Here is a 13,222-nt window from a genome sequence, read left to right on the forward strand (position 1 = left end):
AACCACATTCACCGTTACAATAGGTCACTGGATATGAGCCTGACGTCTCGCATTTACGGGTGTTTGGGTGTGCCATTTATGTGCCAATAGTGCCGCCACTACGTACCAAAATGGGTCTTCAGAGAAAAATGGGAATCTATGTTGGTTATGATTCGCTATCAATTGTTTGATACTTAGAACCCTTAACAGGAGATCTCTTTACCGCACGTTTTATGGATTGTCACTTTGATGAGACAGTTTTCCTGTTGTTAGGGGGAGATAAGCATGCTAATGTTCCTGTAGACCGTCGTGAATTGTCGTGGTATGCTCCCACTATGTCTTATTTAGATCCCCGAACTGCTTAGTCTGAAACTGAGGTGCGACGAATTGTAGATCTTCAGAGCATTGCTCAAAGCATGTCGAATGTTTTTCATGATCTAGCTAAGGTGACAAGATCACATATAGTCGCGGCAAACACACTTGCAAGGATAAATGAACCCCGCGTACGTCAATTGCCCATCTGGGAAGGCCGGACCGTCCTTGAAGGTAGGGAGGCCGCACCCTTCACGTGGAAAAGTACATTGGCGGCTAGCCAATCATCTGCTTCGACCCTGAAGCGTGGCAGACCCCTTGGTTCAAAGGATTCACAACCCCGGAAGAGGAAAATGGCACCAACTAGTGATCCTAGTTTGAATCTGACCATCTCATTCATCCGTTCCAACGCATGAGGTTATTCTAGATTACGGTGATGCTTTAAACGAAACATGCCGGCCTCCTGAGATCACGAGATTTTGGTCCACTACATAATATTGGATGAGGTTTGGAATAGAAATGAGATGATCGTCGATGATGCATTCGCGTACTTAGTAGCTACTAACATCATGCTTAGCGATGACATTGAACCACGTTCCGTTGATGAATGCCGATGTAGAACCGATTGGTCAAACTGGAAACAAGCAATCCAGGTCGAACTCGATTCGTTCGCGAAACGTATAGTGTTTGGACCTATCGTTTCTACACCACCACGTGTAAAGCCTGTTGGCTACAAGTGGGTTTTCGTGAGGAAGTGTAATGAGAAGAATGAAATAGTATGATACAAAGCACACCTCGTAGCGTAAGGCTTTTCTCAACGCCCTGGGATTGATTACGAGGAGACATATTCCCCCGTAATGGACGTTATAACGTTCCGCTACCTAATCAGTTTGGTAGTTTTCAAAAAACTGAATATGTAGCTTATGGACGTGGTAACCGCGTACCTCTATGGGGATCTAGATACGGAAATCTATATGAAAGTTCCAGAAGGACTTCTATTAACTGGTTCAAATAGTTCTAGACCACAGAACACTCTCTCAATTAGTTTGAGGAGGTCACTCTATGTATTAAAACAATCCGGGCGGATGTGTTATAACCGTTTGAGTGAATATTTGACAAGTCAGGGTTATGTGAACAATGAATTATGCCCATAAGTGTTCATAAAGAAGTCATATTCCGGATTTGCAATTGTTGCAGTTTATGTTGATGACATGAACGTCATTGGGACTCCCGCAGAGCTTGAGGAAATTACTACACACCTGAAATCAAAATTTGAGATTAAGGATCTTAGGAAAACTCGATACTGTCTCGGCATAGAGATCGAGCATTGTTCGGATGAAATCCTAGTACATCAATTGAACTACACCCAAAAAGGTGTTGCGTCGATTTAATGAGGATAAAACGAAGCCTTCGAGTACACCCATGCTCGTTCGGACTCTAGATGCTAAACGAGGTCCCTTCCATCCAAAGGAGGATGAGGAAGAGATTTTGGAACCCGAAGTTCTTTACCTAAGTGTAATTGGGGCTTTATTGTACTTGGCTCAATGCACTAGACCTGACATTTCCTTCGCTGTGAATCTATTGGCTAGATACAGCAATGCGCCCACACGCAGACACTAGAATGGTGTTAAAGACATTTTCTGCTACCCCAAAGGTATTACGGATTTGGGATTGTTCTATACTCACGAATCTCTGAGAGTTGGCGCCCCCTATAGCTCTCAGATTGATTCTCGCCTTGTTGGTTACGCAGATGCTGGATATTTATCTGACCCACATAAAGCACATTCTCAAATGGGCTATGTCTTTACCATTGGAGACACCATTATATCTTGGAGGTCTACCAAGGAAACGCTAGTTGCGACTTCGTCTAACCATACTGAGATTCTTGCCCTGCATGAAGCATCGCGTGAGTGTTTTTGGCTGAGAGAAGTTATGGGACATATTCGAAGCACTAGTGGTCTTACATCAATTGTTGACATTCCTACGACGATCTTTGAAGACAATGCAGCATGTATCAAGCAGCTGAAAAAGGGATACATCAAGGGAGACAACACCAAGCACATAGCGTCGAAGTTCTTTTACTCACACCAACAGCAGCAGCATCATAACATTGAAGTCAAGCAAATATGTTCCCAAGACAACTTGGCCGATCTCTTCACCAAGTCATTACTCAAGTCAGCATTTTCTCGTCCAAGGAATCCGTATGCATAAATTATCTAAGTTAAATCGCTTGTAGTTCTCTTATTTAAAAGTTATCTCTACCTCAGGGGGAGTATCTTGAAGCATACTCACATGATCTTAATGTACTCTTTTTCCCTACGATTAGGAGCATTTTTCCCACTGGTTTTTTGCTACCTAACTAGGTTTGAATGAGGCACCCATCCCAGGATGATTATACTCTGTTGAGTTCACTACCTTCGTCCAGTTTGATGTTTGTTTTAGACATTATGCATATTTTCTTACTTTTCTCCTTAGTTTATGGGTTTTCCCCATTCCTTGGGTTTTACCATAGTAAGATTTTTGTGAGTTTTTACAAATGCATACTTCAAAGTAAATTTGAGACTCCCGATCACCCGTTGTGCCGATGACTTCATCAACTATTCTACCTTATTTCCTGAAGATCTGATGCAATGGTTTGTTGAATATTTACACACTCAAGGGGGAGTGTTGCAGTCATATTTAGAATAGGAATGTGATTGTGTAAATCCTAGGGAATTTGGGAAAGTATTATATGTTCCTATTAGGATTAGATTACCTATTAAATGTTGTAATCCTAAAGGGAAAGGTTTTACCCTTTCTACTACTATAAATAAAGGCACAATGGGGTGAATCAAGCACACCTCACAATTAAATCGATCTCTCTTCTCCCTCAATCTTGCCGTACCTTTCTTTCTCTCTAAACCCTAGAGCACTCAATCAAATAGGCCTACGACACTCTCTAAGTAATACAACTTGTACAAGGAACGATCTTCTAGATCTCATATGATTCTATACAAAATCTATTACAGATTTACACAATCATATTATATAAAAGGGTAAATTACAGTTTACCCTCTCAAGTTTAGATGCAACAACAATTTCATACAACTTCTTCAAAAATTTCAATCTCATACATTTACTTATATTTCATTTCAATGTCATACATCTGTTAAGTTTTCTGTTTAGCCGTTAAATGATGACATGGCAACATCGGTTCCCCGTTTTTGTTGATGTGGTTATCAAATTTGTGCCACATGGACACTTCCAATAAAAATTTTGATTTCGAGTCAGATCGACACATAGCTTAACTCATAACTTACGCTGGAAAATGACAACGTTTTTCCATGGAAAGTGCAATGCCAAATGGTGAAGAGGTGGCGAAGAGGCATTGGGAGAGGAAGTTGTTAGTGGTAGCACAAAGTTTGGAAAATTCGTAGAGGATCGGGTTTTTGGGGACGGGGAAGGAGTCTTTGAGGTTGGAGAAGGAGGTGAAGGAGAAGAGCTTGTGGCTCGTGGTGGAGGTGTAGTGACCGCCACTATGGGTGCTTGAGGTGGATGGCTATTCGAAGGATCAAGATGCAGCATATGTTGAGTGGGTGGATTGAATGGACTGGGTACGTGGGTTGAATCAAGGGGTAGAGATTGGTTGGATGGCATCGACTTACATCTTGTATTTGCCTCTCTCTGAAGTGTTGCCATACCTTATCTCTCCTCTGCACAATGGATGCAGTGTTTGAAGTTGTAGGAGGCAAAGCTGAAATCAACCTAAAATGAACGGTATCAAGTTGAAAGTAGTACAATGAAGCAACCCAAAATCCAATTCGTCTTTTATTCTAGCAATCTGACGCTCCTAAAAGCATTAGAGAGCAAAGCTTAATCAAATGATAAAAAAAAAAAAAAGAATCTCATAGAAGAAGTCTTTTAATCTTGCAATCTTGATAGACATTCTTCTTCTAGTTCCTAGCATATACCAAAATTCCGTTCCATTAAATGAAATGACTTAGTAAAAACAAAGACACTTCTAAGGTACAATTTGTTTAACTAAACTCAGAAATTGCCAAAGTCTTACGAATCGAGAAAAAATAGAAAGCACACATACCATATCCCACCCCGAATCGTATCATACCGTGCCTAGCCTTAGCACAAACTTGTGCCTGATTGAACGAGGAGTCGATCGAAGGCCACCTCACCAGCCACACCCACACCGTTATATTCCCAGCCACACCTTCATTCACAATCACATCTAAAATTCCCCGCTATTTGCCTATCATGGTGACCTAATTACCTGCTCAACAACTTTTATCGCCAACCCCTTCGTCCAAACCAGCCAAACTTCATCGTCGAGCTTCTTTTCGACCACCGGAGCAGCCCATTCTACCGTCGAGTTGGAGAAGAAGATGGCGAGATTGCTTGAGAAGTAGGGTGGACCCTTTTCATTATTCATCTAATAAATGGTTAATTAGAATTTTTTATTAGCCGTGTCCATGTGGCACAAATTTGATAGCCATATCAACAAAAAGTGGGACTCGCAGTTGCCACACTATCATTTAACAACTAAATTGACAGAAAACTTAATGGATGTATGATATTGAAATGACATACATAAGTAAATGTATGAGAAAGAAATGTTTGCAATTGCATCCAAACCTAAGGAGGTAAAATGTTATTCACCTTACATTTACAACAGACATTTAATTATATACCCTGAATTTATTTTACTTTATTACTAATTAATAGTATTAGAAATGGAAATAATTAAAATTAAAAGCGAAAGCGTAATAAAATTTTAATATTAAAAGATTCCTGAATTGTTAAGAATTGCGCTACTGCAACCCATGTACATACATCCCTCATTAACCCCACCAACCCCACCAACCGCCATTTTCCCGCTCTCAATGGTTTTGAAGAACAAAGTATCAACCTTATCTTCACAATCCCTGTTATTCCTCAAAAACCCTTGATTCGCTAGTTTAAATACTTACCGAGCCAAATACTGTTCTCACTTCTCAAGAAGCCCCTACCAATCTCTCTTCCACCAGCTCTTCTTTCTCTTGTAAACCCTAGCCATATGTTCCCTTGAGATCTTAAAGTCATTCTACTATTTGATTAGTATCTGCATTAAAATTTCAAATGCAGTTTCTTTCATCGTTGGTTCGAAGGTATGTTAATAATATACATTTATTTTGTTGGTTGAATTTAATTGCATGTTCTATTTATCTTTGTTTTGTTCTTTGTGTTTAGAAGATCTATTCTAATGTCAATGTTTGATTTTCATTTTATGTTTTAGTATTTTTTTTATTTTGTTAGGCTCGATCTGTGTTAGCATCAAGGAAATAAGCAGATCTATGATGTCCGACTCCTTCCAGTCGAAGATTTAACAAAATTTTATATTATTTGAGAGTTTCTAGATGTATCTTCTATGTCGTACCATTTTTGTGCTTGGTACAAACTCTATTAGGCAACGAGGAACTTGTTGGATTACTTAAAGGGGTGTATTCAATTTGAATTTTGAGGGATTTTAAAGGATTTATAGATTTATGGATTTTGATAGAGTTTAATTGATTTCTAGAGATTCTATATAAAATTTTGAGCCAATTCCTCAAATTCTCAAGGGTAGCGGTGAGATTTGAAATGCTTAAAATACACAAAACCGCCTGGAAGTTCGAGGACCTTTAGTACCATACCCTACCCCCGAATCCTTAGTGAAATATCTCCAATTCCCTAACTTTTTAAAATCCTTAAAAATCAATTTCTAATTAAATAAACTGATTTAAAATCTTAATTGAATACAGCTAGACTTTCGGAGATGTATACTCAGGTGAGTGTTTTTTTCTTTAAATGTTAGGCTATCATTTTGTGTCAAGCCTAGTCTACAACAAATTGAAGGAATTTAAAAAGTTTGTCTCCTTTTAACCAACAATTAAACTTTGTTTGGCAATTCGGTTCTTAAAACTGAACGAAATGGAATGTTTGGGGTTGTGTTCAACTCTATTTTTAATACAATGATATATTTATAGTAAGACAGAGGAATTGAGTAAAGCCGCACAATAAACCAATTATTATAATTTGATATTGAACTCACCATCAACATAAGTCAAATCTAATACTTTTCACTTACAAAAAAAAGAAGAAAAAGAATACCACTAGACTGTAGTACTAAGTAAAACTAATCTTGGTAAACTAATGTTGGAATCCTGTTATTTATTGGCACTAATAATGCTTTTAGTCATCTTATCATGGATAAATTTTCTAGTGAGCCGAGAATACGGCACGATACACATAATACAATTAATTGAAATTTGTTTTAAAGTTTCCAATCAGTTGTATTATTACAATTGGTGTACTAGGTTGTGTGCCCAAAACACTGAAAAATATCTGCTTATTGTGTGCTACTAATGCTAGTTGCTGGTTGTGCTATTTTCTTCCCATTAAATATGAACATAAAAAATAAAAAAGGTTTGCTCCCATTGGATCTAAACTCTATGATACTTAACAAAACTTTAGGAATCACAAATGTCAACTTGAGCTAACACTTTTGAATTAGGTCTTGGGTCATCGCAGATGATATGTGTGTACACTCCTATGTGAGATCTAATGACTACATATTGATGACGGCTCTCTAGATATGATAGCCTGGATCTGTTGGTAGGTTAATGGTTGCTCATCCATTAGTGTGTGTGATTCTTCTTTACTTGGAACGGTTATGAAGGAGAAGATATTTCTCCATCCATATATGCATGGATCTGATATCTATAATACGCTGAGAAGATATAAGGATACCAAGCAAGGCCTGAGTAACCGCACATGTAAAAAAGGTACATAAAAATGAAGAAAAATGAAAAATGACTTAAAATGCTTACCTTGTTTAGGACAACCACATTCCACAGAAGTAGGGAAGAAGATCAATCTAGGGTTTTGGATGATTTTAGTACTTACGTGGGTGTAGTGATCAGGATGGGCATAGTATTGACTTTGAGTTCATAGGTTTTTATCATTTCATGGATGAGATATAGATTTGAGTTTTGGAGCACAAAAATCTCCATTGCTTCTGTAATTGAACGCAAGATGCAAGATAACTAAAACCCTAATCCTATATAACCCAAATCAGTTAAACAAATCTTAAGATTTCGAGCTCTGAGGCTCTGAGCAGTCCCTCCATATGGCTTTTACGTTAGATTTTTATTTTTTATTTTATTTATTTTTTTACGTTAAATTTTTATTTTTTCCGTTTTTTATTATATTATGACTATGTTTATCGTTTTGTTTTTTCATGTTATATTTTTTCTTAAAAGTAGGAAAAAAAAAAAAGAAGAAAAAAAGCTTAGTGTAAATCATTTGATGAGTAAAAAAATCTCCTGGTCACCTCTAATAAGGACTATTGTAAAAAAATCTAAAGGCTAGAAGTTAGTGTAAAAAAGTTTGTCAATCCGATCTCTATACATATGCTAATTAGTTTTAAGGTTCTTGAAAATAGAGGATATTATCTACACCAACACATAATAGACTAGTTACAATAATTTGGTTCAAATTCGTCTTTTAGCGAGAATTGAACTTTAAAGATAATGAGGAATACTACTAAATTGTAATACCAAATGGTTAAATTAGATCATTTGAATAATATATACAAACAATTAATGTTAGTTCGGTGAACTATTTTCTACCTCTCACACATTTTTCTCTTTCAATATATCTCCTAATTTTTTTGAGTACTGTGATTTGTTTTAAAATTCGAAATTATCTTCTTTTCTTTTATCTGTCAAACTCAACAAATTGTCTTTCGAAGTGCATTACTTTTTCCTTATGAGAAAATTTTGAATAATTGTTCCATGTTGAATTTCCAGTAAATTATATCTTACCAGATCAAACACACTCCTATTCACCAAAAAAAAAAAAATTAATAAATAAAATATTAGTCCGCAAAATTTTGATTGAATACTATTTTGAAAGAGTTCATGAATGTCCACAAGTCTTAAATCAAAATTTTAAACTTCGAGGTCTTGTTTGTGAGAAAATTTTGCGTGGAGACTTGTCACTGTATTATGCTAAGTGGTACTACAACCCACTCAAAACATGCCATGTTCTTTCTCTTTGGTCCCTCTGGTATTACAAGAAAAATAATATGATACTTTTTCTTTTCTTCAAGGACTATATAATTGAATATTGTTATTCATATTTTTGTCTCCTACAAGAATATATGTGTAACAATGAATTTAAGAATGACTAGAACAAATACAGAAAACTCTCATAATTTTAAGAAGATATTATATATATATATATATATATATATATATATATATGTTGATACGAACTCTGTATGCAAAGCATCATCGACTATTGTCACATCCCAGTTCCGGTTCCACCGTAGCACGATATTGTCTGTTTTGTGCCCCGGTTACGCCCTCATAGTTTTGTTTCTGGGAACTCACACAAGAACTTCTCAGTGGGTAACCCATCCTGGGAATGCGCTCGCTCGAACTTGCTTAACTTCGGAGTTCCGATGGAACCCGAAGCCAGTGAGATCCCAAAAGGCATCGTGCTATATGGAGGTGGGCATGTACATATAAGGCACATTACCCTCTCTCCGTTGGTCGATGTGGGATGTTACAACTATGATCTAATTTTGATTTTAAACTAGCAGAATGGACTGAAGTCTCACAAGTTTAGGGAAATGGATTCGTCTCTTCAAGGATGCTTCCGTAATCTAGAATAGCCTCATGCATTGAAGCAGTTGAGTAGGCTATGGTCAGATTCAAACTAGTTTCATTAGGTTGTGTCATGGGCATCCTCTTTCGAGTTGTCAATCCTTTGAACCAACGGGTTTGCCATGCTTCAGGGTACGAGTAAATGATTGGTTAGCTACCAATGTACTGGGCCTGTAGCAGGTGCAACTAACTGTTGTTTAGGGGTGGCTTGTCCTTCATGCGACATGGTTTGACATATGTGTGGTACATCTATTCTTATAGCCAAGTTGCAGCAGGTATATGTGATCTCGTCACTTTTTCTAAGTCAATAAAAGCATCCGGCATGTTTTCAGCAACGATCTGTAAATTAAAATAAATCGCTCTTTAGTTTCAGATTGTGTAGTGTGTGGATCTATTTGAGAAATAGTAAGGTAAATCCACGATAATTCATGCCGTTCTTCATGAACGTTAACGTTCTTATCTCCCCTTAACGACAAGAAGATTGTCTCATTGAATTGACAATTCACAAAATGTGCTGTAAAGAAATCCCTTGTCAAGGGCTCTATATAGCGAATAATTGATGGTGAATCAAAATCGACATAGATTCTCATTATTATCTGATGACTCATTTTGATACGTAGTGGCAACACTGTGGGCACATAGATGGTGCACTTAAACACACGTAAATGCAAGATTGCAGGCTCGTACCCAGTAACCAACTGTAACGATGAAAAAGATTAGGTAGTGGTAGGCCTTAGATTGATCAACATAGCTGCATGCAGAATTGCATAGACTAGAAGCTTGTGTGCATGACTAAGGTCTGAGAGATCAATTGAAGGTGCTTTATAAACACTTCTGCTAGGCCATTTTGGGTGTGAAAATGGGGTACATGATGTTCAACTTCAATCTCAATTGACATGCAATAATCATCGAAAGTCTGCAACATAAACTCTCTATCATTATCTAGTAAAATTGACTTAACCAGATAACAAGGGTGGTGACACCTAAGCTTTATAATTTATGCTAGGAGTTTGATAAATGCAGCAATGCGTGTGGATAGTAAGCAAACATTGCATCAACTAACACCATAAAATATTTAAATTGTCTGCAAATATCCCCTTGCATCTTCTGAAGTAACTCCGAAGAAAGGTTATGGGTAATCTTTGTATTTGAGGATTGAGTTAACAGTTTTCTTAAAGAGAAAGCTTTTGCATGGCATATTCTCAGGAATGAGTTTCAAACTTTTGGTAGAGGTTGTCCGTGAGATGTTTTAAGGATACGACGTGTCATATGTCTTCGTAGATGTCCCAAATGATTGTGCCAAAGCAAACAAGTACTCTGGAACCTAGACTCTTGGCCAACCACATGGTGGGCCTCCACAACTCGTATGGTTGTGTGATACAATCCATCTGGGAGGCATTCCATCTTCTGAGGAATACGCTTATAGTTATATTCATATGAAGTGATACAAATGTATTTTGAACCATTCTTTTAAGTGATTTTAACATGATAGTTATTCTCTCAAATATCCTTAAATCTCAACAATGTTCTTCCAAAACAGGTTGAGAAAATGCCTTTTTAATGGTTAATTCAGTATTAATCGACAACAGGATATGGGCAGTGCTATACCTCAATTAGGTTGGATAGACGTAAAAATATTGTCAAAGGTGAATTTTTATTTATGAAGTTAATAAAATAGTGGCTGTCACGCAAGATGGTGTGCGTGGTTTCACCATCTTCCAGACAACTATCTTCTCTACAAGATATACCAAAAAATAAATTAATTGAATAGGTCACATTTTTAAGGAAAAATTCAAAGTCCATCCAATCAATTAATTAGCCAAATGTTTAAAACAAAACACTAATTAAACAAATTAATCCAAATCTATAGAAAATTGTTCAAAAAAATAAACCATGAGAAATAAAGGGTTTGACCATTAGTGGGTTCAGCCACTAGGGGAACCTCAACCAACATATCTAAACAAACAAACGTAATCTTCCATCATAGCGGATGCCTCCTGAAAATCAAAATCCTCTATGGTGGTCTATGAGATTATCCACTTGTGGAAAGTTTGTCTCAATCTTCTAACGATATAATGATACTTAGCAATAGCTTGAGAGGAAACTTGACAAATGCTGGATCAAAGTTCTTTGGAACCACACCAGCAACATATGTCGATATCAGTAGAAGGTTGATTGGTTTGAATTTTGCCTTATTCTTGTATTTGGAAGCTTGCCCTCTTTTAGTAGGACTCTGCTTAGTTGACCTTGGGCCTGGCTAAGGGTTCGACCCTTTTTTTTTCCACAACCATAACGCTTTTTGTGTCCCTTGTGGCCTTAAGAAGTGGTGGCATGCTTTTTAGGCCCAACGTTGAAGCCAGTAAGTCTAACTTGATGATTCTTCATCAAAATTTAGTTTTGCTTTTTTAGCAAGTAGTAAGTTAAAAATCAAATATGAAAACATAGTGAATTTCTATGCCCTATAGTGTTGCTGCATGACAATATTAGTGGCATAAAAAGTTGAATAGGTTTTCTCCCAAATATTTTATTTAGTCAAATCCTCATTACAGAACTTCAGAAGTGATCGAATTTAACAAACTTCAAAGTTATACTCATCCATAAACTTGAAGTCTTAGTAGTGTAAATGCTGCCAGTCTTGTCTTACTTTACGCAAAAAGATATCTTTTTGGCGATCAGAGCGCTCTACCAAACAAGCCAAATATTGTGTAAATCCTTTTTGGCAAGGTATTCGTTTTGTAACGCATCGTGCATATACGTTTAGATGAAGACCATGGTTGTGGCTTTGTCAGTTTCATCAACTAGTTCATTTGCAACCTCTGCAATAGTAACTATGAGGATTTTGGCGGTGATATGGAGCTTCACATCCTGGACCCACTTCAGGTAGTTTTTTAAAGACTTCAAGAGCGGTAAAGTCAAGTTTGTTCAGGTTTGATATGACGCTGCAATGGAGGGAAGAAATAAAGATCTATAGACATAAAGTAGAACATTTTGAGTTCTATTGACGTGGTTTTGTTTAATTTTCATGAAAATTCAGGTTTCATGAGTGTATGTTTTGTATGAAAACTTCGAGTTTAAAAGCATTGAATTCGTAACTACATGTTCGATTTTAGTTAAACTTCAGGTAGAAAAAATAGGCACGTGCAAAAACACAAGATACAATATACAACTAGTGCTATGAATTAGGGTTGCTTCGGGGACCCAGTTGAGTAGTTTTGGGACTACAAAAGGATGTTAACTGTTCAAGGAAAATTAATAAAATATTAAATCGTAATTTATAAAAGTGTAAGATTGGAAGCAAAAGTATAATTTGGTGATATTTTGTTGGTATTTTTTCACTCAATTGTGCCTCTATTTATAGTGCTAAGGAAGAGAGAATCTTTGTCTTTCAATTAACACTACAACTAGAAAACTATCTAAAAGATATTATAGAATCCTATACATAATATACTAGGATTTATACAATCACATTTTTGACTAATTTAGAACTGCAACAACTTCCATAATTGTGAAAGAATTTCCGGGTATGTATGGACATTTTTTGGGTTCCAATAGAAGCCTTCTTTCATTTATCACATAAGATTAATATTGGATGTTTGTAAGTCATAAATTATAACTAAGTTCTAATCCTTAATCACTAAAGCCGCAAAAACTTGATAGTTTTATGGTAGACACTTATGCGAGTGCAATATAGTTGCAATTATAGGTTAAACAAGAAAACAAAAAAAAATTGAAACTGTTAGAGAAATAGGTCAACAATTCAAATAGACACAAAAGAATTTTTGCATTATCTGAACTTTTGGCTCTAGTCACAAAGTAATACAACTTGTACAAGGAAATATCTTCTAGATCTCATATAATTCTATACAAAATCTATTACAGATTTACACAATCATATTATATAAAAGGGTAAATTACAGTTTACCCTCTCAGGTTTGGATGCAACTGCAATCTCATACTTCTTTAAAAATTTCAATCTCATACATTTACTTATATTTCATTTCAATGTCAAACATCTGTTAAGTTTTCTATCAATTTAACCATTAAATGATGACATGGCAACATCGGGTCCCATTTTTTGTTAATATGATTATCAAATTTGGGCCACGTGGACACTACCAATAAAAAATTTGATTCTGAGTCAGATCGACGCAGAGATTAACTCGGAACTTATGCTGGAAAAGGACAACGTCTTTCCATGGAAAGTGCAATGTCAGATGGTGAAGAGGTGGTGAAGAGGCATTTGGAGAGGA

Source organism: Pyrus communis, chromosome 14 (genome assembly GCF_963583255.1).
Source record: "Pyrus communis chromosome 14, drPyrComm1.1, whole genome shotgun sequence".
In the NCBI taxonomy this organism is placed as follows: domain Eukaryota; kingdom Viridiplantae; phylum Streptophyta; class Magnoliopsida; order Rosales; family Rosaceae; genus Pyrus; species Pyrus communis.